The sequence below is a fragment of the Capsicum annuum genome, chromosome 5, assembly GCF_002878395.1.
Source record: "Capsicum annuum cultivar UCD-10X-F1 chromosome 5, UCD10Xv1.1, whole genome shotgun sequence".
Classification (NCBI taxonomy): domain Eukaryota; kingdom Viridiplantae; phylum Streptophyta; class Magnoliopsida; order Solanales; family Solanaceae; genus Capsicum; species Capsicum annuum.
This window is the reverse complement of record NC_061115.1, coordinates 170981933-171009579: the sequence shown is the minus strand read 5'-3', so window position 1 is coordinate 171009579 and position 27647 is coordinate 170981933. Positions and strand designations below refer to the sequence as shown.

Here is a 27647-nt window from a genome sequence, read left to right as displayed (position 1 = left end):
CATCCTAAATTATAACCCATATCCGATCCAAATATCCTGACCCGACCTGTGATACAATGAGGACCTTGGTTTGGTCGAGGGATGTCCAAACTTTGCAAGTTTTTCTCATGTTTCTATTCTTAAAATATTGTCTTCTTGTTCACTCTTTGAAGTTGGTGAAGAATGATGTAACAGTGAATTTAAAGCAGGTAACAACAACAATGAATCAGAAACAATTCTTAATTCATCGGTGCCCATGAATTAGAAAAAACAAACAACAGTTGTTCATGAGGAACATTAAAAAACATCAGAATATTAATCTAACATCAGAACATTAAATAACATCACAATATTAAACAAATCTCTACTCGATTCTAGATGGTAGATAAATCAAAACATGAATTTAACCGACACGTTTGTTAGGGTTTTTTAGGTTAGTGAGAGAGTGTGAGTGTGAGCGATTTGAAGAAAGAAACACGCGTGAATAGAGACGAGTGATATGTCTCTTGAAGCTTCTCTATTATACGGGTTGGGTTATTTGGATCGGGTATGAGTTATAATTTAGGATAGATTAAATTATTCATAGATAATATAAGTTTGAAAAGGGTCAACCAATACAATACTGACACGTGTCCCATCGTTAATGAGAAGGGTATATTTATACCTTTTCATAACGGCAAGGGTATATTTATACCCAAAGTATGACGGAGGGTATATTTTTACCATTTATTAAAGTTTGAGGGTATATTTGTACCTTTTCATTAACATCAAGGATATATTTGTACCCAAAGTATGACGGATGGTATATTTATACCATTTATTAAAGTTCGGAAATATATTTGTACCTTTTCCATTTTACAAATTAATACCATAATTGAAAGTCTTCCTAATTATATTTGTGGTCTCTACTGTGACCGAATAATTAGAAATTAGGTAATTATTTCTTAGTGAAAAAGAAATGGAAATTTATTTTTGATGGAAAAGAAAGACCCAGCAGATTTGAAAAAAAAATTTAAAATTCTGAAACTTGTGTCTATATAAGTTGGTCTTATTCTATCAAGGAGGCTAAGGACTTTTTCTGCATTCTTCCATGAGAAATTCACCTAAACAAATTTTACTTATTCCGATAATATTCGAGTCGCACAACAAAAGATCATAGATCTGAAATATGATTGTGTGGGCAGTTTTTTCTCGTGTTTGAAGGTGCGATTCGTGTTTATGATCACGTTTCAAGAGATAAGTATCGATTTTATACTTGATTAAAATCTATAATTATGTGTTGTCTATATTAGATGCAAGTAATCCTATTTGTTTCTTCCACTGTGAATGTATGTTTTCTAACAAATTGTTGATACAACAACATGATATATTCGGCAGCTTTTTGTTTAAGGTTGACCATATCTTTTCTATTTTTCTTTTCTTGGGAAATAAATTTTTTAGGCATAGAAAGAGCATCAATTCTTGAATTATAGCATCAAATAATTAGATGTCAATATATAGAAGGAATTTAAATTTTGTACACCGACAATATATGAATTATTTGTAACATCAAGTTAAATTGCCTAATAACAATTAATTTTTCATACATCAAACTTGATAGGGTAATTTGAAAAATAAAACAATAACCTACTATAGCCAACTAGATTGAGTCGATGATATAAAAATTACATTATACTATCAATATACATGACTTATTTAGAAAATCCTTGTAGGCTCAAAAAAAATAATCAATTTGTAAATTTTCATTAAAGATCTTGAAAATCAATTAAAGCGATACGTGGGATAACCAACGCTTTAACATGGCAAGACATTCTACAGGTTTCCAGTCGGAGGCAGTATGCCCTCCTCCCTGTATTCAAAAGTCATTAAACATAATTAGAAAATTAACTTTAAAAAGCAGATAAATGAATTAAAAGACCCCAACAAAGTGAGATATAACTTAATCGTGATTGAATGATAAAATGTATCTATAAAAGATGTATTATTGCTCCATCCGTCCAACAATACTTGTTTTTTAAGAATTTGACACACACCTTAAGAAACAATAAATAATATGGATAATTTTACTATATTATTTTTTAAATATAATAAGTTTAATGCTCTGAAAAATATATTAAATAATAAATAATATATTTAATAGCAAGGTATAATGGATATAAAATGATAAATTTATCTATTGATTTTTTAAGCTGAACAAATATTGTTGAACATATATTTTTAGTAACATGGACACGTAAAGATGCACGGAGCAAGTAATTGATTATTTGGTTGGAGTAAATTTTTACGATGAAAAGTGTTTATTAGTTAGAGGAAAGAAAAATAATGTTTCTTACCTTGACCGTTGCAAACGTCATTTGATTGGAGTAACTTCTTGTGTAACTATGCAATAAAAAAGCTCAATTAATTATTTTGTACTTATCTCTTTTTCACAACATTATATTATCTAAGGAATAATTGAAAAAATATTTAGGTTAGGAACTCACCCTGCAACTTGACCATTAACTACCCATGGCTTCCAAGTTCCAATCATCAATAATAGAGTAGTTTAGTGATTTAATCCATGATAGTGTTGAACTAAATGGCACAACCATGTCGTGATCACCACTGCTCAGAGAAAAAAAGAAAAAGAAGTAAAAAACATAAAATTATTTATGATCAATACATCAATAATATGTCTCGAGAATTATTATCAAGTTTATAATCAAAATATAATAGTCTAACAAATACCTGAAATAAGAAACCTAAAGCCCTTACGGCTAAGATTTGCATGATATGGTATAGTATTGTTGATAATTATTGCAAAAGACAAGTTACTCCTGCATCGTTCCCATGCTCCACTAGTCTCCTGAGGAATTTGATATAAATAATTTTATTCATATTTAGTGAATAATATCTAGGTTTTAATTTTAAAGAAATTACCTTATATTTAAAATATCAAACCTTTCGAACATGTAGAGCGTCTCGTACGTTCTTATTGTTGGCCCAAATCACAGAGAGTTCGTGCCATTCTTCCTAAAAAGAATTACAGAAGGAGAAAATTGTTTAGTGTTTTTTCTGGATTTCTTATCACAGTAGATTTATCATTTACATTTACTTTCGTGCATGATCATATGGGAAAAAAATGGTAAGTTGGTCTTAGATCCTAATTGCAACTAAAACAGATTATTATTCAGTTGTGGCATGACTCACCTTAGTCACCTATCTATTATGTCCCTAAAAATCGTAATTGAATCGCAAGAGAGAAATCAAAAACTCAATCGAACAAAATTGAGATTTTATTGATAATATTTCAGCACAGTTGTTACAATAGTGTCCACTACTATAAGATTACTGCGAACCAAACTCCATTGATAAGCGTCCAGCTCTGTAACCTGTGATAGTGCGTTAATGAGGAGAAGGAATTAATCAAGGAAGAAGGAAAAAAAAAAAAAAAGAACAAAAAATAACAACCAGTCCAAAATCTCCTTTCTCTCAGCTGCACTTGTGTTGATATATAACCACTTGGCCTAATCCAGTTGTCACCTATCATCTAGCCGTTCATCACTTTAATGAAGAATCCATCCCATCCATTTATTTCATCTCATCCAATGGCTGTCACGCAAACACGTGGCCTAAGCTGTGCCACTTAATCCTTAACATATAATCCTAAGCTACTTTCCAAATTCACACTTATACTTTCCCAATTCACACTATAGAATCTAACACTATCACACGTCACTTTGACATTCACAATACTTATAAGAAAATAACTGTTCTATTTTATTTGAAGGGAATAAAGGAAGAAATCCAACAGTATGTCAACACTTTGATACATGTCATAGACATAAGTATGTCACAATACTTGAGGACAAAGAACGTCTTAAGGTGAAAGGATTGACGCAAAAACAAATAAGAGAACATTGGAGAATTGCTGAAGGTTGAGAAATTAGTACAGGTTAGTTAAGGGTTTTGTTAAGACATAAAAAGATTAGATCATTTTCGTTCTTTCAGTCCAGCTATGCAGTAAATCAGTTAGTCAGTAGGTTCAACTACTTAGTTAAGCTAACTAATTAACAATTAGAAGTCGAAGGTTCTAATATTGTGTGTGTATATATATATAGATATATCTATCCACACTATTCACTTGTAAATAACATATAAATATAATACAATTAGAGAGATTCTTCATTTCTGTAGCTATCACACTGATACATTGTAACACTGTTTAATTTTATTGAATTTTACTTTATTATTCGAAAACTTTCATGGTATCAGAGCTTCGATCGAGGTATGAATAGATCGAGGTCTTGCAATTGATTTCGATCAAGGGTTCTTCGAAGAAAGAATCCAAAGACAAAGCTTCTGCAAAAGGTTATCTCAAGATCAAAAGAAAAATAAGTTCTGAAGATTCAAAGTTTGTCAAAGGAAGTGCCATCAAATCAAAGAATTTTTACAAATGGGAACTAGAAGTGAACATGCAACTACAGATTTACTGCGAGCTTAAATTTTGGTGGTTATGCAAATGGTTCAACATCCTACAGTGGTGGAGACACTGAAAATTTTGGAAATCCTGAAAGTACAAACTTTGATGCTCTAATATTTGTTGGTCAAGGTATTAACTACAATCATCCATAGTTCTTGAGCCCCATTGGCATTAGTAGTGTGAATCTTATTTCTTTTCAATTGCTTGATATTGAAAATTATGTCTTGTGGAGTCGTTCAATAAATAGAAATAAAACTGGATTAATTGATGGATCTTATACAAATAATAGTATTAATGAGGAACTGTGGAGTCAATGAGAGAGAGTGAATGCCATAGTTCTTTCTTGGCTATTGAATTCTGTTTCAAAGAGTCTTCTTGGACTTGTTATTTTTGCTACTTGTGCTTATAGTGTTTGGGTAGATTTGAAAGAAAGATTTGACTGAGTGGATGGTTTAAGAACATTCAATCTTCATAAGGAAATTGTTACTCTACAATAAGGCACATCTGTTATTTCTGTCTATTCTACTAACCTAAAGAATCTTTGGGATGAATTTAAGGCTTTAGTCTCTTCTCCGAGCTACAATTGTGAAAGATCCAGAGGATTTGTGGATCATTTGAACAGACAAAATCTATATCAGTTTCTCATGGTCTATTATACTAAGATAAAGAATCTTTGGGATGAATTTAAGGCTTTAGTCTCTTCTCCAAGCTGCAATTGTGAAAGATCCAGAGGATTTGTGGATCATTTGAACAGACAAAAACTATATCAGTTTCTCATAGGGTTGAATGAAAATTATCATAAGTCTAGGACTCAAATTCTTCTTATGAACCTTGTACCTAGAGTTAATCAAGCTTATGTTATGGTGGTTAGTGATGAATGTCAAATGTTAGTCTCATCAAGTGGTGGTAACCTTGGTATGAATTCTATAATGTCTACTTTGGACCCTATGGTGATGTACTCAAGAACTAATGGTAGTTACAATGGATGAATTCAGGTCGCTAATGCAAGCCATGGCTCTACTTATTAGGCTGGAAACAACAATAGATTCAAAAGAAACTTTAATATTATATGTGAATTCTGTAAATATAAAGGGTACTAAAGATCAGTGCTACAAAATAGTGGTATATCCACCCGACTTCAAGTACAAGAGAAAGACTTATGGTAGAGAAACAGGTGTTGCGTACAGTGTGATTAACAGCCAGAACATAATAGGAAATGAACTGATTGATCATTCACAGGGCAAGATCAATTATAGTTTTAATACAAATGTGTCCATGACACCTGGCAATTTAGTGTAGCCTAGTCAGTCTACTGGAAGGAGCAAGGAAGTTGATGATTATACCACAACAACTTCAAAACTGTATATTCACAAGAGTCAATATGAACAAATCCTGCAAATGTTGAATCAGAATCATGCCAACAACAGCTCAAGGGACACTAAACAAACTCATACAGCTAATATAGCAAGTAAATCCTTACTTGTTTCTGAGAAAAGTGACATTTGGATAATTGATACAGGAGCAATCAGTCACAAAGTTTCAAAGATTGGTGTCCTCACAAAGAATTCTATTGTCAAGCTTGACTGTCCAAAGAAAGTCTATGTACCTAATTGAGATATTTCCAATATAACTCATATTGGATCATATTCTATTTCACCAAGAAGTATTATTACCAATGTTTTACATATTCTAGAATTTCAATACAATCTTCAATCAATGAGCAAAGTGATCAAGGAGTTGGAATGCTTAGTCATATTTTTCTCACTTTTGTGTTTTACAATGTCAAGGTAAGGGATATTGATAAAGAAGATGGAGGTTTATAATTACTACTCAATAGATTGACACAAAGTCAGTTGCAAGATGTCATGTGCAGCTACATAAAATTTAATTAACTGTTAAAAAATGTAGAATGCAGACTTAGAGCTTTGGCATAAGATAATTAATCATGTCTTTTAAAGTGTTGAGTAAACTGTTTTCTCTAGATAGTGTTTTCAATAGCAAGTTAGTGGACAAATGTACTATATGTCCATATGCTAAGTAGACAAGACTGGATTTTTCTTTGAGTAGTATCAAAAGTGTTGCTAGTTTTGATTTACTGCACATTGATGTGTAAGAGGGCCATGTAATACAGCTACTTTTGATGGTAATAGATATTTCCTCACAGTGGTGGATGATTTTACTAGAATGACTTAGTTGTTTCTGTTAAAGCAAAAATCAAATGTTTACATATCTCTTTAGTATTTTGTCAGGTATGTGCAGACTGAATTTTGTAAATCTAAAAGGTCCTGAGGTATGATAATGGTATAGAGTTTGTTAATTCCCTAAGTGAGAACTTCCTTAAAGAAATAGAAATAGTCCATCAAAGGCCATGTCTCTACACCCCTCAGCATAATGGAATTGTTGAGAGGAAACACAGACATGAGTTGAAAGTAACTAGATCATCGAGATTTCAAGGTGTACCCTTAAATTTTGGGGTCGTTGTATGTTAGCTCCATTAATTTTGATAAATAGAATGCCTAGTCAGGTCATCAGTTGACACAATCTGAATCAGGGTCTATCCGTATCGGGTATCTCAAGTCTAACTAGGACCAAAAATCACCCCCAATACCCAACCATTGACCTCCTTACACTCCATGTCAGATGAATTTTGAACATATAACAAGATAAAAGAATATTAATTTAAAGACATTATGATAAGTTTAGTACCAAAAACAACCACCAACAACCAAATAACCAACCAATACCAATACCGATACCGACACTGATACCGCCCATGTCCATAGTAGTCCGACAAAGCCTCTATTCAAAACCAAAGAATATCTAGTTAGGACATGCCCCTGACCATAACCAAAACCAAAACCAAAAGAAGTAGTAAAGACATAAAGAAATTCATAGCATGAAATGGGGCCTACTTTAGTATGGAAGCTCACCACTTCAATCTGACTCATGAGATGATCCAGAATCCTAGTCAAAGTACAAGAGAGGTAAAAGTATGGCCATTTCCTACATCATGTGGGGATACAGCGTCCGAAGAAGGTTAGCAGGGTGACCGCTAGCATGTAACTCAAGGATAAGGATAAAATAATATCGTCAATTCAAACCAAGTCAAACCAAAGCACATGTACACACCCATGCACATCCATATATATATATAATGCTGGGATAAGGAAAGGGCTTAGCATGAATTTTAAAATTTTAACCTGATTTTGTGTAGCTTTGTCGTCATAAATTCACCCACGGGATATATGGGTCCAGTGTTACCCCCTGAACGGGCCCATATAGGTCCAGTGTTACCCCCTGAACGGGCCCTAGTGCGTGTTAGTCTAACCGGAGATATTAGATGACCGAGAATTCCCTTGCACCCTTTTCCCTCCACCTTTTGGAATTCCCTTGTCATCAAAACCAACCCTCATGTCGGCAAATAAAAGTTTCCAGTATCAGTCCTTCGGACACACACCTTCACGGCTAGTTAACACAATTCCCATTATTGCCCAATTAAAACATGTAACACATAATCCAACCACCAATTTCAAGAGTCAAACATTAAGGAATTATTAAGTGGTATCGTCATACCGACCATAGCTTGCAAGCAATTTCATTAGCCAACCCTCAGGGGGTTCTCATGTACCCCGCTGACTCCATTATTAAAATCACTTGGGGGATTCCCGTGTACCCCACAAGGCTTTCAAAACCATCCTTCACCAATTAACCATTTATGATATGCATTAGTTTCAAGAAACAAACCAAACCAAGTAATAATGCATAAACCAAAATCAATTATGCAAGTGGGTTGAGGATGTTATCAATTTCCATACCAAACCAATAATTTGGGGATTCCTTTGTACCCCTATTTCCATCCACCATACCCATGCGCTCCAATGCATTTACAAAACATCAATTTAAGCAAAATAGTTTCATAGATACCATGGAAAAATATTTAAACAATTTATATTAAAAACCCTCAACCCATAGTTCAAATCCCAACATCAATATCTTACGAACAATACTTTAAATCACATACTTTTACAAAATTGACAATGAGGGAAGAGTAACATGCCAAAAATACCAAGAAATTTGGAGAATAAGGCACCCTTAGAACCCTAGATGACCACTTTCTTTGAAACTCTAGCCATAAATTGAATAGAGAGTTTGAGAGAGAATTTGGGAGTGTTTTATAGGGAATGATGTGATAATAAATCCCAAAGGAAGGCTTTAAGTCGTGGGGTCCAAGGGTTTAAAGTGAGAAATATCAGAGTGCCCTCAACTTAAAATCTGAAAAAATGTAGACTTTGATTACGAGTCAACCCTTTACTCGTAGCCACTCCTTACGACTCATCACCATGAGTCATAACTTCGGCAGTACCACCAAGGCACCCTACATTGTTATCCTTACGTCTCAACCAACCAACCTGTAATGAGATCTTATGACTCGTAGGGTCCAAGTCTTAGGCAAAACTGAACCCAAATTAAGACTTACACTAAACACCCTATGATTACATTTTATGACTCGTATCATATCCTTACGGATCTTAGTGAGTCACTCGTAATCATAGCAGAATCAAGCCACAAAATTGCATGATTTAGTTATTACTCATCCTAACGACTCATCACGCATCTTTACGAATCATGCCCTCAAGTCGTATCCAGAACAGAAACTTCAACACCCCTCACTGGTCACCTTACGATTAGGGTCACCTAACCCGTCAGGACACCCTACAACTCGTGGGGTCAAGTCTTAACCAAGGTAGTGAGCTCAAAGCTCAAGGAATTTTCAAGGTCTAAAGATCCAGGGTGTTTCAATTATCCCCCACTTGGATCATTCATCTTTGAATGATGGGTCAAGGCAATTGCTAACACGATTGGACTTCGTATACCTCTACTCTTACCTTTAACAAAGTTAGAAAACAAAGATGTTAAGAATAACACATAACTTAGGCACAATTATCTAGAGCAAAGAACAAGAATGGATACCTGGACTTCATGTCCTCTGCGGCTTCTCAAGTAGCCTCTTCAACCTTGTGGTTCCTCCATAGAACCTTTATTGAAGCTACGTCCTTTGTCTGCAATCGACAAACTTGTTGATCTAAAATTTCAACAGGGGCTTCCTTATAAGACAGGGAATCAAAAATACCAATATCCTTGATAGGCACAATCAGCGACAAATCAGCCACACATTTTCTCAACATTGATACATGGAACACCGGATGAATGGAGCTTAAACTAAAAGGCAACTCTAACTCATACGCAACATTACCAACCCTCTTCAAGACCAAGTACAAGCCGACATACCAGGGATTGAGCTTCCCCTTCTTCCCAAACCACATTACTCTCTTCATGGGAGATAGCTTTAAGAACACCCAATCGCCAACCTCAACCTCTAATTCCCTACGCCTCACATTTGCATAGGAATTTTATCGACTTTGGGTAGCTTTAAGTCTATCCCGAATCACCTTCACCTTCTCCATTGCTTGGTGAACCAAATCCAGGCCAAACATCTCAGCATCACCAACTTCAAACCACCCGATAGGAGATCTACACCTTCTACTATACAACACCTCAAATGGGGCCATCGTAATACTAGAGTGGTAGTTATTATTATACCCAAACTCCATAAGAGGCAAATGATCAACCCAACTACGACCATAGTCAATCACGCAAGCCCGGAGCATATCTTCCAACGTCTGAATAGTCTTTTTCGATTGTCCATCCAACTGCAGGTGGAAAGTAGTACTAAGGCTCACCTTAGTTTCCAAACCTCTCTGAAATGAATGCCAAAAGTGTGATGAGAACTGAGTACCACGATCTGACATGATAAAAATAGGCGCCCCATGCAATTTCACAATCTCTTAGAGGAACAACTTAGCATAGTCCTCTGCCGAATAATTAGTCCTCACTAGCAAGAAACGAGCAAACTTAGTCATCCTATCCACGATGACCCAAATTGAATCAAACTGATTCCGAGACCGAGGAAAACCAGTAATGAAATCCATATTAATTATCTCCCACTTCTATACAGGCAACTCAATCTCTTGATACAACCCTCCGGGCCTCAAGTGCTCAACCTTCACTTGTTGACACACAATGCATTTGGCCACAAAATTGACCACATCTCGCTTCATATTGTTCCACTAATAAATCTCATTAAGATCATGATACATCTTTGTCGAACCAGGATGAGTAGTACAACGCAATTCATGAGCCTCAGCCAAGATCCTCTCTTGAAATCCATCTAGGTCGGGAATACATAACCTGCCTTAGTACCTCAAGATACCATCACTACTAATCTCAAAAGCTACAACCTTTTATTGTCCCACATCCTCCTTAATCTTCATTAAGACAGGATCCAGTAGCTGTTTCTCCTTTATTTCAACAACAAGGGATGATTTTGCCACCTCTTGCACAAACACACCACCATCTTCAAAGTCCAAGAGACGAACTCCAAGGTTAGCCAAATGGTGAATATCTTTCACCAGCTCCTGCTTATCCTCATCCATATGAGCTAGACTCCCCATGGGTAACCTGCTAAGAGCATAAGCAACCATATTAGCTTTAACTGGGTGATAGTGGAGACTCGTGTCGTAATCTTTCAGCAACTCAAGTCATTTCCTTTGCCTGAGATTCAACTCCTTCTAGGTAAACACATATTTCTGGCTCTTATGATCAAAAAAGATATCTACATGGACTCCATACAAATAGTGACGCCAAATCTTCAATCCGAACACCACATCCAACAACTCCAGGTCATGAGTCGGATAATTTTTCTTATGAAATTTTAACTAACTAGAAGCATAGGCCACCACCCTACCACGCTGCATCAACACAACCAATTCACACACTGGACGGATCGCAATAAACCATAAATCCATCATCACCCTCGGGCAAGGTCAAAACTAGAGCTGACGTCAACTTATCTTTCAGCTTCTCAAAACTACCCTCACAAACATCAGACCACAATAACTTCGCCTTCTTCTAGATCAACTTAGGCAACGGGGCAGCTATAGTAACCGACTAAACCCAAGTAGCTTTGAATATCTCTTGGAGTCGTGGACCTAGGCCACTTCTTAACCACTTCAACTTTCTGCGGATCCACCATGATCCCTTCACTAGAAATGATATGACCTAGAAAAGTAAGCTTTCAACCAGAACTCACACTTAGAGAACTTAGCATACAACTGCAGATCTTTCAAGGTCTGCAACATAAGGCGGAGATGATCGGCATGATCCGCCTCACTTTTGGAGTACACTAGAATATCATCTATTAATACAATGATAAACAAATCCAGAAACTGATAGAAGACCCTATTTATCAAGTCCATAAATATCGTCGGGGCATTAGTCAAACCAAAAGACATGACTAAGAACTCATAATGACCATACTGGATTCGAAAGGAAGTATTTGGTATATCCACCTCCCTAATCTTTAGCTGATGATACCCAGATCGAAGATCAACTTTGGAGAAAAACTTTGCACCCATTAACTGATTGAACAAATCATTTATCCTTAGAAGAGGGTACTTATTCTTTATCATCACCTTGTTCAAATATTGGTAGTCAATAGACATCCGAGGGGAACCATCCTTCTTATGCACGAACAATACTGCTGTACCCCATAAGGACACACTGGGACGGATGAATCCCTTGTCTAGAAGGCCAACTTCTCCTTAAGCAACTCCGCTGGAGTCATTCTATATGGGGGAATAGATATTGGACGAGTGTCTGGAACAAGATTAATCCCAAAATCAATCTCCCTATCGGGTGGGACACCAGGAAGATCATCAGGGAAAACTTCAGGGAGTTCATTAACCACGGGAATGGAATATAATGAAGGACTTTTTGAGTTGGAATCTTTAACTCGGACCAAGTAATAAAGACACTCATTGGAAATTAATTTTGGGGCACTAAGATACGATATAAACCTTCCCTTAGGCACTAGAGAACCCTCTTCCCATTCTATGATTGGCTTATTATGGAATTTAAACATGACCTTATGGGTTCAACGATCTAAGGAGGCATAGCAGGAGTGCAACCAATCCATCCTAATATGACATCGAAATAAACTGTCTCTAACTCTATCAGATCTACTAGAGTTTCTCTACTACCAACCTACACTACAAAATCCCTATAGACTCTTCTAGCCACCATAGAGCCACCCATTGGGGTAGAAACAGGAAAGGGCTCTGAAATACACTCAAGACCAAAACCAAAATGGACAACCACAAATGGGATCACATAAGAAGAAGTGGACCCTGAATAATGTAAACGGTACACATCACGGGAAAAGAGTTTCAACATACCAATAATGACATTAGGAGATGCCTCATACTCCTAGCGGGTAGTGAGAGCATAGAGACGGTTCCGACCAATATCAGAGCCAGAAGGGGCACCCTGTGGTGTAGGAGCTGATGAAGAGGCAACAGGAACCTTGTTAACTCCTAAAGAAACCTTACCCAAGGGACAGTTCCTAAGCATATGCCCTGGATGGCCATATTTGAAACACCTATCCCTCCCCTCATCAGAAAATCCACGATGTTGCTGACCACAAAACCTATAAGGAGGGTATGATGGAGTCGATTGAGCCCCACCAGCTTAAGATTTGGCACCCTGTTCCCTATGCCCACTATCATGCTAAGAATGACAATCACCCACAGGCTTCAGATAGAGAGCACTAGTCGTAGAGTAGGAACCGGAACCCCCCCTCCACACACTTCTTCTTAGACCACTTCCACCATCTCTACTAGCTTGCTGTTAACCTCTACCCTAATCTGAATAGCAAAACTTCTTATTCTACCTTTCCCAAAATTCAGCCTGTTTCTTCTTCTCTTCTTCAACTTGATACATATAAACCATAAGCCGAGAAATATACATCTCCTTGTTTAACAGGTCGGCCTTACTCTCTAGAATCAAGACTCGGGACAACCCAGAAGTGAACTTTCTCATTCTATCCCTCATGCTATCCCTCATGCTAGACACCAAATTTGGAGCATATACCGAGACCACTAATGAAGCTTCAAGGCATACTTCTTGACGGACATCTTGCCTTGCATCAGGTTAACAAACTCTTCTGCCTTCTCCTCCTTCAACTCTTGGGAAAATAAGTGGTCCAGAAAATCATCAAAGAAATCATCCCATAAAGTGGACTCAGCATCATCGCCCCTAGGCTGTTACCATTCCTCGTACCATTGGTACGCCACATCTTTCAGTTATTAAGCGGCGAACTCCACACCCTCCACATTAGTGGCATGCATCACACAAAAGATCTTTTTTATCTCAGTAATGAAGTATTAAGGATCTTCCTCAACTTTAGAACCAGTAAAAGTAGGAGGACTAAATCTCATAAATTGGTCAACTCTAGTTGCCTCGGAGGAAAGAGTAATCGAAGCAACCCGCTCAGTCTGGGAGGTTACCAATTAGGTAAGGAAGTGAATCGATTGGCAAAACCTTGTATTAGACATATCCGCTCGAGGTAACTGAGAAGGGACAAGAGGAATCGGTGAAGGTCCATTCGGGAAATCAGAAGCAGTGACCCTAGACCGGGTCTGAACTCCTAGAGTAGGACGAGTTTCGTCCATATTGTTCTCAAATGGACAGAAAAGTTTCCGCTGATACAAACCAAATGTCCATCATAGTTTTCAATGACATCATGCGAGGCCAACACAAGAAGAACCCAATTGTAGTCACATCTGAGGGCATGGGAACACACATGGGGGACCTATTTTGAGCCCACAATAGAACAATCTTGTGTATGGAAGGTTGCTTGGAAGCTTGTCTTGATGAGATGCCCGAGAGCTCCAAGTGTTGAAGAATAATTGTGAAGACCAAAAAGACACAAGGAAAGGCATATGTTGAAGTGTGAAGAAGACCACATCAAACACTCCATGACCGCTCCTTCTTTAAGGGTGTAATGATCTTTTTTGTGTTTTTTCTTTACACCATAAGAGCCCCTTTTCATTAAGGGTATTTTGGCCTTTTATGTAATAAGCTATAAATAGACTCCTTAGGCTTATTTTTCATTTAGACTTTGATGAATATTGAAGATTTCTTCTCTCTTTGAGAGTGTATCTCCTTTAGTGTAGGGCTTAGAAAAGCCATAATTGAAACTAGGGTTAGCTTGAGTGTGGATTCACTTGAGTTGACAATCGGCTTAGAAACGTTAGTGCTTTGCGGTGCTTCAACTCCCTTTTGTGTCAACATAAGAGTGTGGTGTTGCCTTTGTGGATTGTAGAGAGTTTTGGTGTTTGATACACACCTTAGTTCGTATAATTTGTAAAGGTTTATGTCTCACTAACTATTCTATAAGTTTATGCATTTTCTCTTCTTTTTGTGCTAAATCCGAATGTGTGTTTGTTGGTTCTTCTTCATCTCAATCTTCTTCTCTTTAGTTGTGTTGTTATTTTTGGATTTTAGATTTGTTTCTTATCATTTGGTATCAGAGCAAGGTTTGATTTTGTTCCAACAAAATCAATCTTGTGATTGTTATCTTGAATATAAAAAAAAAGGTGAAAAAGAAGAAAAAAAAAAAGAAAAAAGTTACTGTTCATAGTTTTTAGGGGGTTTTTCAAATTTTGAGACTTGATTTTGTGTGTTTTGTGTATTTCTAGTGGTAGATCCTTATTCCTAACACTAGAATAAGTGTCCAAAAATCAAAAAATCAAAAAAAAAGGTGAATCACATTTTTGTGTTTGGGCAGAATTTTAGTTCTTAGATCTACTTTGTTTTTGTGTGTTTTGTGAGTTTCCAGTGATACATCCTTGTTCCCTAGCACTAATAGAGTTTAGATCTAAGATTTGATCTAAATCAGAGGTCTTTTGAACCATCCACCATTGTTGAGCTTGTGTTTGAAGCTATTTGAGGGTGGGTCATGTTTTGGGCTATTGTGGTTGTGACATTTTTGACTGATTTTGTGATATTTGTGTTTGGGTTGGCAAAGTAACCTTAGATCTTCAAGAAAATTTAAATTTGGAGGTCATTTGCCTTGTGGTCAACATTGGCCAACACTTGAATGTTCTTGGAGAAGAATATTCAAAAAAGGTGTTTGATCTTGAAAAAGGAGGAAAGAGAATGTAGTACTTGTTCAAGGAAATTTCCAAGCACCTTCCTAGTCATCCAAAAGAAAGAAAAGAACAAAAAGGAAGGAATAATCAAGTACAAGTCCAAGTACAATTGAAAGTACAAGGAGGGGGGGGACCAATTCAATTCAAACTTATTTGGAGCTTGAAAAAAGCTCCAAACCTTGCATTTTCCCCCCTAAAACCAATCCTCCTCTTCCAAGATTCAAGATTGGCCGAAACACAAAGTGAAGAACAAAAAAAATTTGCAAAATTTTCGTCCAACCACAAGCTGCCACGTCATCACCTTTGTACCACCGAATTTTTAGCTCAAATTTTGGTTTCTTGGTTTCTAATCCTTGTTTCTTAGTTGTATTTTGTTGATTCTATCACTAATTGGCAAACTAGTAACTATCTACTAGGTTGTGAGTTAGTTTAGAGTCCTTTTCTTTCGTGTTTACGTTCCTTGTGCGCTTTTCTCGTTTTGTTATTCGTTGTGTTTTGTTGGTTCAACTCCGAAAGAAAATTTTATGTAAGTCAACTCAAATGAAAATCTATTCCGGACAAAAGTAGATTCGTCCCTCAATCACTTACGAAGTACAAGCCAATTTTCAATACTTGTGAAGCGAAGTGTGAGGTAAGCAAAAGTGTGCGAGTGTGGTGAGGCTAATTTGAGCTAACTAGTTTGTTGTTTGTTGGTTGTTGTCTTTTCTTTTAGGTACCATGGCTTCCAATAATTTCAATGCCACATTTAATCGCTTCAATGACCATTGTGATAGCTTCAATGCCAATTGTGAAGATATCAAATGGCACGTTGAAAAGATACGCCAATTGATACCCAAACTTTTCCCACAAAATTCAATTCCTCTTGTCCAAACACTTTGTGATGAGAGCTTCCCGAAGGAAGAAGTGGGTTGCCCGGACATATACCAAGGTAAAGACCACACATCATGTGAGCTACAAGGTAAAAATGTTATCTCCTACACTCCTATAGACTTAGAATATGGTGATGTGGATAGTAGTAGCCAAGTGGATGTAGTTGGTGGTTTACCTAAAGGGTAATTGAAAGAGTCGACCCTTTGTGATACTCTTGATATTGCTAGGTTGCATGAAGATCCAATTGTTGTTGTAAGCAAGCAAGGACTAGTTTATCCAATAAATGACAAAATTGGTTCTTCTCGTAAGAATGAATTGAGTCCACCTAGTGCTAGCACTTGTAACTTGAATAAGGTCCCAATGCCAAGTGATGAGAGTATTCACACATTAGTTGACCCTTGTGAAAACCAAGGTGAGTCTACGTTGGTATGTGAGTTGCCAACAACTAGTGAGGGTGTGCAAAATGATCAACCGGGTGAATATGACCTTGATTTGCTTGAATGGTTAGAAAACCCGAGTTGTGATTGTTCTTGTGAAGACGGTTTTGATAGTGGTCCCTTAGCTGCCCGTGATGGATTGTATATATATGAGGACCACTCTTGTGAAAGAGAAAGTGGTGCATGTTTAGAAATGCCATCTACTTCTTTATTGTGTGTTTCCCGTGTTGAGCATCCTAGTGGTGATGAACTTGATACTAGTGAGTACATGCATAAGGACATCATAGTTGAAGTTGACTTGTGTGACGCATTTCTCTACCCTCTTTGTGTTCATGATATTTCTAATGGTGATATCGAGGGTATGTCTAATTGTAAGCATGACACCTTAGGTAAAAGTTAGTATAGCCTTGACCCATGTTCTTGGCTACTTCTCCCATTTGACCCCGGTGACTTATTGGGTTGCGGAAATTGCAACACAACCAACGTGGTGCTTGGTCAAGCCAACAAGCATAGGTTGATTGTGGATATTGGTATCCTTCCCTATGATGGAGAGTCTTTCTTGGGGATTTACAATCCACTTGATAGACCCAAGTTGTGTGTGGGAGGAATTTCTAACAATGTTAAGTGTTAACTAAAGAAGGGGAGTAATAAAAAGCGCCAAGAGAGATCATCCTTGAGTGTTTCCATTCTTGACCAAGGTATCACTACTTGTAGGTCAAGAAAAGAGTTCCCTCTTGAAAACACTTTAGATGAACTCTATTCTTGTGATGCCCTTCTTTGTGACTTGGTTTTGATGAGAGACCCATTTCTCAAAGGTGGTTTCATGGTTGAAAACCCGAGGCCAAAAGTGTCATTGTCTTCTTGGAATAATGCTTCTAAATGTGCATCCTTGCTTGACACACTTGTGCTTGAATTGAGTGAATCCCAACTTGTGGAGGCCAAGTTGATGTTTTACTTGAAGGGAAGAAGTTATATATGCTTAATTGTTTTAATTCCATCCTTGTGTGTCTTATGTTCTATATCTTTTGGGCCAAGTGGCCTTCTTATAGATGATATCACCTTGGGTGATGCCTTTACAGTTGATGTCTTTCTATACTACCTCTTTGCTTATGTTGATATCTATGCTAGTCTTGGATTTATTTTATGTGGAGGTAGGATATTTGTTGATTGGTCCACTTGCTTGAGTGACATTGCTATATGTTTTTCGTGGACCTTAACTTCTAGCGAGATACCACTCTTGATGTGGTCTTTAAAATAGGTGATGAGGCAATTGTGTCTTATGGATCCTAAGGAAAAGGTAATCTTACCTTTTGTAACTAGTGATGCCATTATGACCATTGTGATTTCCTTACCTCTTGGTGATTTCCTTAACCAATTCCTTTGTGCATTCTTGCATAGATTTCTAATGTTTAATACGAAGGATCCTTGGTTATATTTCAAGTGTGAACCACCTTGGAATGATGTTGTTATTTGTTGCCCTAACCCTAACCCTCATGCCATGAGGATGTTGTGTTTGTTTGTCCTTTCTTTGATTTTGCAAGATATGGATTCGAGATCGAATCTTTTTCAAGAAGGGAAGGATGATACAAGCCAAATGGCCATCATAGCTTTCGATGACATCATGTGAGGCCAACACAAGAAGAACCCAATTGTGGTCACATTGAAGGCACGGGAACACACATAGGGGACCCATTTTAAGCCTACAATAGAACAATCCCGTGTATGGAAGGTTTCTTGGAAGCTTGCCTTGATTAGATGCCTGAGAGCTCTAAGTGTTGAAGAATAATTGTGAAGACCAAAAAGACACAAAGAAAGGCATATGTTGAAGTGTGAAGAAGACCACATCAAACACTCCATGACCGCCTCTTCTTTAAGGGTGTAATGGTCTTTTCTGTGCCTTTTCTTTACACTCCATAGGAGCCCTTTAAACTCTACAGCTCAACTTAAAACAATAAGAAAGAGAAACATTCTTAAATGCCTCGTAGCCTCTCCTTTATAAGTATGGCGAGCTACAGACTCATAAAATAGACTCTACTTGACACAACTTTGTGGACATACAATTGACCGTGAACCTAGCGCTCTGATACCAATTTGACACGATCCGAACGAGGGTCTGGCCGTGTCGGGCATCTCAAGTCTAACCAGGACTGAAGATCACTCCCAATACCCAACCATTGACCTCCTTACACCCCATGTCGAATGAATTCCAAACATATAACAAGATAAGAGAATATCAATATAAGGATATTGTGATAAGTTTATGACCAAAACCAACCACCAACAACCAAACAACCAACCAATACCAATACCAATACCGACAACCAAACAACCTTGTGTACCCCACAATGTTTTCAAAACTATCCTTAACCAACTAACCATTTATGATATGCATTAGTTTCAAGAAACAAACCAAACCAAGTAATGCATAAACCAAAATCAATTATGCAAGTGAGTTGAGGTTGTTACCAATTTTCATACCAAACCAATTAATTTGGGGATTACTTTGTGACCCTATTTCCATACACCATTCTTATGCACTCCAATGCATTTACCAACCATCAATTTAAGCACAACAGTGTCATAGATATCATGGAAAAGTATTTAAACAATTTATATTAAAAAACCCCAACCCGGAGTTCAAAACTCAACATCAACATCTTATGAATAATACTTTAAATCACATGCTTTTATAAAATTGACAATGAGGGAAGAGTAACATGCCTAAAATACCAATAAATTGGAGAAGAAGGCACCCTTAGAATCCTAGATGACCACTTTATTTGAAACCCTAGCCTTAACTTGAATAGAGAGTTTGAGAGAGAATTTGGGAGTGTTTTTTTTTAATGATGTGATAATGAAGCCCTAAGGAAGGCTTTAAGTCTTTGGTCCAAGGGGTTAATAAAATGGGAAATGTCTAGAGTACCCTCAACTTAAAAAATGAAAAAGTGTCGATTTTGATTACGAGTCAACCCTTGACTCGTAGCCAATCCTTACGACTCGTCACCATGAGTCGTAACCAAGGCAGTACCACCAAGGCACCCTACATTGTTATTCGTACGAATCAACCAACCCACCCGTAATGAGACCCTACGACTCGTAGGGTCCAGTCTTAGTCAACACAAAACACAAATTGAGACTTACACTGAACCCTATGATTACACCTTACGACTCGTAACATATCCTTACGGATCTTAGTGAATCACTCGTACTCAGAGCGGAATCAAGCCACAAAATTTCATGATTTGGTTACGACTCGTCCTAACGACTCATCACGCGTCTTTACGACTCATGCCCTCAAGTCATATCCAGAACAGAAACTTCAACACCCCTCACTGGTCACCTTACGATTAGGGTCACCTGACCTGTCAGGACACCCTACTACTCATGAGGTCAAGTCGTAACCAGGGCAGTGAGCTCAAAGCTCAAGGAATTTTCAAGGGCCAAAGATCCAGGGTGTTTAATCAATTGTAAGTCTCCATATGAAAGACTTTATGGTAAAGCACCAATGCTCATGTACTTAAGAGTACTTGGTTGTCCTTATTTTGCTAAGAACTTAACAGTCACTGATAAAATAGCTCCAAGGTCAAGAGCATCAATTCATGGTTATTTAGAAGTTTAGAAACGGTAATTTTCGTATGATTTGATTGAGCATATATTTTGTGTCAGTAAAGATGTTCTTTCTAAGAATCTGTCTTTCCTTTCTCTAAAGTACGGTCTTAGAAGTGTTCAACATTATTTATTGATGTCTTAGACAATGCAGATATTATGTTTGATATTGCAAATTAACCTTCAAAAGGTCCTAGTCTGACAAACTCAGCAGATAATGCAAAGTTTTTTGACAATGTTGCATCACCTTAAGTAGTTAATGATGCATTAGCTGAATCACTAGGTCATGATATGCCTGTTGATGATATTCCAATAGTAAATCCAGTTGTTCCTACTAAGAGATCATAAAGAGAAGCACATACTCCTATATGGATGAAGGATTTTGTTTCTCTGAACATTAATAAAGATGTTAAATATCCTATTTCTGATTACCTATTCTATTGTCCTCTGTCAAGGCCGTATGAAGTCTTTGTTGCTGCTACATTTCTGTTGATTGAGCCAACTATTTATGCTGAGGCTATTAAAAACCCTAGATAGGTTGAAATAATACAGGCTGAAATACAAGCACTTGAGAGTTGCAATATTTGAAAATTGGTTGAATTTCCTACACGAAAGACTGTTATATGATGGAGATAAATTTATAGAATCAAGTATAAATCAACAGGTGAGGTTGAGAGTTTTAAGGAAATACTTGTAGCTAAGGCTATAGTCAAAACGAGGGGATAGATTACAAGAAAACTTTCTCACTTATAGTTAATGTAGTCACTATAAGAACCATCTTGGCTCTGGCAGCATCTAAATATCGGCATACCCATCAAACGGATATGTACAATACATTCTTACAGGGAGAGATGAGATATATATGTCCCTTTTCTCAAGGATAATCCAGTCAGGGAGAGAAGAAAGTATGTAGATTGGTAAAATCCTCGTATGGACTAGAACAATGGAATCACAATCTTACAAAGGCTCTATTGAAGTTAAAGTTCAAGCAAAGTCAGTATGACTGCTCATTGTTCACAAAGAAGACTGATGAAGGAACTATTATTATATTATTGTATGTAGATGATATGCTAATAACTAGTAGTAGCTTAAAACTTATAGAAGATGCAAAGAAATACCGGCAACAAGCTTTCAAGATAAAAGACTTAGAGAGAGTTGAAATTTTTTTAAGACATTGAGTTTCCAAATCAAAAGTTGAAATCACAATGTATTTGAGAAAGTATGCACTTGAGCTCATTTCTGAGATTGGTTTATCTGTATCCAAACCTGTTGGTACACCTATAGATGTTAATGTCAAATTAACATTAAAACAGTATAATGATTAAGTAAAAAAAGGTGAAGAAGATCCTCTTGTAGACCAAACTACTTATCAAAAATTGATTGGGAAATTTCTATACCTAAATATGACCAGAACAGATATCTCCTATAGTATTCAAACACTAAGCAAGTTTCTTCAGCAGTCCAAAAGATCTCATTGGATGCATCATCAAGAATTGTTAGATATATCAAGAGAAGTGCTGGACAAGGAATGTTGTTGTCAAGTATTTCAGAAAACAACATCACTACATATTGTGATGTAGATTGGGCAGCATGCCTTCTCACCAGAAGATCTATAAATGGCTATGCAATTACAACAACAACAAACCCACTGTATTCCCACTTAGTGGGGTCTGGGGGGGGTAAGATGTACGCAGTCCATACCTCTACCTCTGATGAAGTAGAAAGGCTGTTTCCGAAAGACCCCCGGCTCAAGTCACGAGATATCACACAAACACATAGTACAGCACAGAAGCAGATGACATAACATAGATACGGCACCCATAAGGAATATAAAACAGAGTAACAATTAAGTGGCTATGCAATTAAGATAAAAAATTCCCTAATCTCATGAGAAGTCGAGAAACAATCCACAATTTCTAGAAGCTCAATTGAAGCTGAGTACACGAGTTTGGCTACTACAACTACAGAGTTGGTATGGTTACTTTTGATAACTAGAAGAATTGGATGCTGAAGTTAAGAAGCATGTTAAAGTCTTTAGTGATAGCAAAGTTGTTATCCAACTTGCTGCTAACCATGTATATCATGAAAGAACCATGCATAGAGAAATAGACTGCTATTTCATCAGAGGGAAACTTCAACAAGGTCTAATTGATATCATCTATATACCTACACGACATCAGCCTGACATCCTCACCAAAGGACTTAACAGAGTTCAACATGAATTTCTTCTTTTCAAGCTAGGAGTCCTGAATATTTTTATTCCATCTAGCTTGAGGGGGAATGTTAAGACTTAAAAAGATCAGGTCATTTTAGTTCTTTAAGTCCATCTAAGCAGTAAATGAGTTAGTTAGTAGGTTCAATTAGTTAGTAATTAAGCTACCTAATTAACAGTTAGCAGTAGAAGGTTCTAATGTTGTGTATATATATCCACATTATTCACTTGAAAATAGCATATCAATACAATACAATTAGAGAGATGAACTCATCTTCTCCATTATTTTTCTTGTTCTCCATTTTTGTAGCTATCACACTGATACATTGAAACAACTGTTTCATTGAATTTTGCTGTTTCATTACTTTACTATTCAAAAACCTTCAGGGTTCTTCCTACCATTAGCAGAGGTTCAACTTGAAACAAGTGAATACCATGTACTCAAATTCTTAAGGAAGGTTCAACTTTACTCTCAACTTAGTACTGTAATTTAAAATTATTTTCAAGTTAGAGCTCCGCTAAGATTTAAGGGTTAAAATGAAATTATTTCCTGATGCCAAAAATAATATTAGAACACAAGTTTAATGCACGCAAAATTGATCAATTCCGATAATACAAGCAAATGCTAACCTCTTTTCTTTTAATTAAATACAAATCCAATAGAGAAAAAAAATACCAAAAATATATATAAAATAAAAAATAAAGAACTGATTGGTCACTTACTCGACATGTAGAAGGATTTTTGAGCTTCTGAACATTCTCAGCCAACCATCTTCTTGAATCATGTGGTACAAAACCGCAGGGGGACTCTAGGATATAATATTGATAAATATCCTTAATCAACTACATTAATTAATGACCCTTAATTAATTCTTAACTAGGCAATCAAAATTATATTATTCTCTTCCTCCACCTCTGCTTAGCTTATTCATGTTATGAAAAAATAGATTTTCACATATATTTGTCCAGTTTAAAAAATTAATACATAATTTGCTTATTTATGTCTATTTTATTTTTAGTTATTAACTATAGTCAATACCCAACATATTTTACAAAATATTAAATTTATTATATTTAAAATATAATATAATAAATTATGTATATCATTTATTATTTCTAAGAGGTGTATCAAATCAATAACAAAGAAGTAAAAGTACAGGGGGAGCTATCCCAATTGGGAAAAAGTGAGTAAGAGCTAACCCGATCGAAAGTACGCATATCCCTTGAACAACGTGTATTGATTTGACCATTATGTTTGTATTGTCCTCCACAATTAGTCGCTAATGACTGTTTAAGAAATTAACAACACAATTAATTAGTCAATAATTTTTGAGAAAAAGAAACTTGGTAATTTCACAAATGATCATTTAATTTTATGTTACCGCACCAAAGAAATAAAAACAAAATTATTTTAGTGTAAAATAAATCACTCACTTATGCAAGTGGACTTACACTTAGGGTAGAGATGTTACAGGCAATTAATAATCTGGGAAAAAATGTATGTGTATATCTTAAATGAATGATATATTTTTAAATTGGCATATCTAGTAACAAAGATAAATCTGTTCCACTGGTTAATTTGGTGTGCAAGAAGGTACTTTTAATGTGCTCATTTTTTATTTTCGCAAATTTTAGCTGAGTTTTTACATTTTTGTAGTTATAGCTTAAGTTTTGCCGTTCTTTGCTTGCAATTTTTCTTTAGTTTTACTAGAGTTCCATGCCAAACTTTGTAACAAGTGATTGACACGTCTATGTTACTCAAAGAAAAAAAAAATTACGTAACATGTTTATATTAAAGATAGTGATGCCCCGCCGATTTTAATTTCTGAGTCCGCCTCTACTTACTTATAACCTATTTAGTTAAGTTTATTAAATCGACATATTTTGAGAAGTGTTTAAAAAAAAAAAAAACAGTACTTTATTTAGAAGTAGTTTATATTTGATCAATAAATTAAAAAAATATTTCTGAGAAATAATTAGTGTTTGGCCAAGTTTTTAAAAATATTTTTCTCAAAAGCAATTTTTTAAAATATGTTTTTGAGAAAAAAAACTATGTTTTTTTAGCGTATGAAAAACAATATCTGCTACTTCTATTCTTTTTTAAAAAGTATTTTTGAGAAGAAGCTACTTATTTTAACGTATGAAAAATAGCTTTTGCTACTCTCAGAAACACTTAATTACTCTCAAAAGCTTGACCAAAAACCTCAATTTTTTAAAATAAATATTTTTTAAGAAAAAAATATTTTTAAAGAAAAATAAGCTTGATCAAATGAGTTATTAATCTAAGTATCACAATAAAGTCATTAATCAGTGTCTTTGCGTAAATGTCACAGTAACAGTATGGCAAAAACTTACACACAGTTAGTGTGCACATCAAACTAATGTTCGTTATCATGATTAATTAGTAATTAAATTAAGTAAAATACATGTTAATTAATTACGGTTAAGTAACATGAACTCTAAATTCAAACACATGGCATGCATTTAGTGACTTGATGTATACGTCGGGTGCATGTAAGTTTTAACCCGAAAAGCATTGTATCCGCGGACAATGTCTTTTGTTTCGCCCTAATTAGTAATTTTTTGTGATACTTGCGCAAAATTGTTAAGTAATTCTTAATTACAAAATATAGTTTATTTATTTCCTATAAATACTTAAGTAAATCCGAATAATTTTATAAATACAAAAAGCAATTTAATAATTTTAAGAAAATGAAATGAAATTAAATAACCATTTGTCAAATTAACCAGAAAGAAATGTAAATTAGAGATGTGCATCGGTCGGTTCGGTTCGGTTCGGTTTTACATATTACAATTTGATTTATCGATTTTTGATTTTTAAATATGCTAAACGAATAACCAAACCAATAAGATATTTTTTATCGATTTTCATTTATCGATTTTTAGTCCTTAGCGGTTCGATTTTTAGTTTAACCGATAAGAAAATACTCATCTAATAGAAATAGTAGTAACTAACATGAAAAATAATCGAATTTTAGTCGCAAACAAAAATCCTACATAATGTGTTTTAATTTACAAGAATTTTCAAGTTTGAACTAAATGTTGTTAGGAGAAATTAAGAGTTTGTATAATTGAAATAATAGTCTTGTTAATTTGTAAAGATCAAAGAAAAATTAAGAGAAATATTCAATAAGTCATATATATATTCTTATTGGGTTATCGGTTTATCCAATAACCCAATAAGAAAAAATCGAACCGAACCAATAACCCAATAATTTTTTTTCATAAAACCATTAAAAAATTGTTAACCCAATAATAATAAACCTATAATATTTTTATCGATTTGATTTATCGATCGATTCGATTTTTGCACCGCCCTAATGTGAATAGTCAAAAAGAAATTGTGAACATCCCAAACCTTGTATGATTCGTCAGGGATTAGGCCCATCCCATGAGCATAAGGGACCTTATAGTAATCTTGCCCAGCAAATGTTACTAGATTTCCAAGAATATATCCCTGCAAATATCATTTATTGGAAGTAAACGCATAACACTCCTAGTGAATAGTAAGATTCCTCCTACCCTAATGAGCAATTTTGAATTTGAATCGTGTGTGAAAAGAATCTTGTGTAGGAGGACTACCTCTTAAATAGGTTGTGCATGGTGTAAATTCAAACTATTTAGCACTCTAATGTGGGCGCTAACAATATCAATAGAATAAATGAGCACGCCTTGATGAATATATTCTTTTCGTTATAATGAATACGTAATGTGTTTTTTTATAAAATATATACATGAATTACGTATTCATTATAAGATGAATATATACTTCTCTAAAAAGCTATTTTATAAAAATATTTTTCAAATAAGTAGTTTTTTAACAGTAATCCCAAACGGGCTCTCAATCTTGCAGTGAATAAAATGTTATCACTCATCAAAAAAATGGATTTTTCGAAAATTGTGGTTTTTTAATTGAAAAATATAATTATGTGACTTTAATAAATTAAACAAATCAAATTATGTAGTAACTGTTTATAAAATCCAACCCAACTTTATTCAAACATTAAACAAATCATAATTATGCAATATCCACTTTTTTCCGCAATATTTGATTCACTTTATTCAAAAAAAAAAATGATGTTTGGTCATAAAAACTTCACATACAACTTGAAGTTGTATTTGGACAAGTGAAACGAGTCTCAACGGGTTTTCATTTTTTTCATTTCCCTTTCCCTCACAAATATTCAAAAACGACTTCAATTTATATTCATGGCTAAACACAACTCAAACTCCAATTTAAATTATTTTTTTTTGTTTTGACGGCCAAACTCCTACTAAAATGGAGCATTATGATATAAGGATAAAAGATGAATAATTTACCTAATTCATATAAAATCGCACTTAATGGAGAGCAACCAGGACCTCCAGTAAACCAATATATAAGAGGATCAATTTTAGGATTAGACTGCGACTTTATAAAGTAATACTTCCTCCGTTCTACAATAAGTTAATTATTGAATTTTGACACACATGTTAAGAAAAAAAAGTAAAGACATAAATTTATTATGTTTTCCCATTTTTATCCTCTTCAAAAAGCAAAGACACATGATACATCACTCCCAATGCACATTTAATGGAGGGTAAATTTGGAAAAAAATTTCAATATTTACCTTGAATTGTGAACCATTCACTTATTTTGAAACACTAAAATTACTTCAACAATTCACTTATTGGAAAACGGAGAGAGTAGAAGAGTTGCACCTCATCTGCTTCACCTACTCCTATATACCTGACAACAACAATTCATATCAAATTGAGAAAAAATAACAAAGAAAAATTATGTTTATCTCATTACTAACTAGAGCAAAACGGTCCGTGTTAGCACGGGTCCAATATCGTAAAAATTAAAATAAATCATATTATATTTTATCAAAATAATAATTTAAATAAATATAAATAAAATATGCATCATTTATTTGATATATATATATATATATATATATATATATATATATATATATAATAACGACTTATTAAGTGCAGTAAATTGGGAGATACAAGGTTGTGAG

The 27647-nt window shown here is 35.3% G+C and overlaps 1 non-coding gene across 2 annotated transcripts; it reads right to left on the bottom strand.

The window, feature by feature from the left end:
* Positions 1-1483: 1483 nt before the first annotated feature.
* Positions 1484-23512, bottom strand: LOC107871938. 2 transcript variants are annotated; one of them, XR_007056050.1, is made up of 6 exons: positions 23341-23512; positions 2920-2991; positions 2707-2824; positions 2463-2583; positions 2313-2358; positions 1484-1828 (listed from the first exon to the last, which is right to left on the bottom strand). It is a non-coding gene; the product is annotated as an uncharacterized LOC107871938 (transcript). The 2 variants fall into 2 exon arrangements; XR_007056049.1 differs by having other exon boundaries at positions 2899-2991; positions 23341-23489.
* Positions 23513-27647: the final 4135 nt, after the last annotated feature.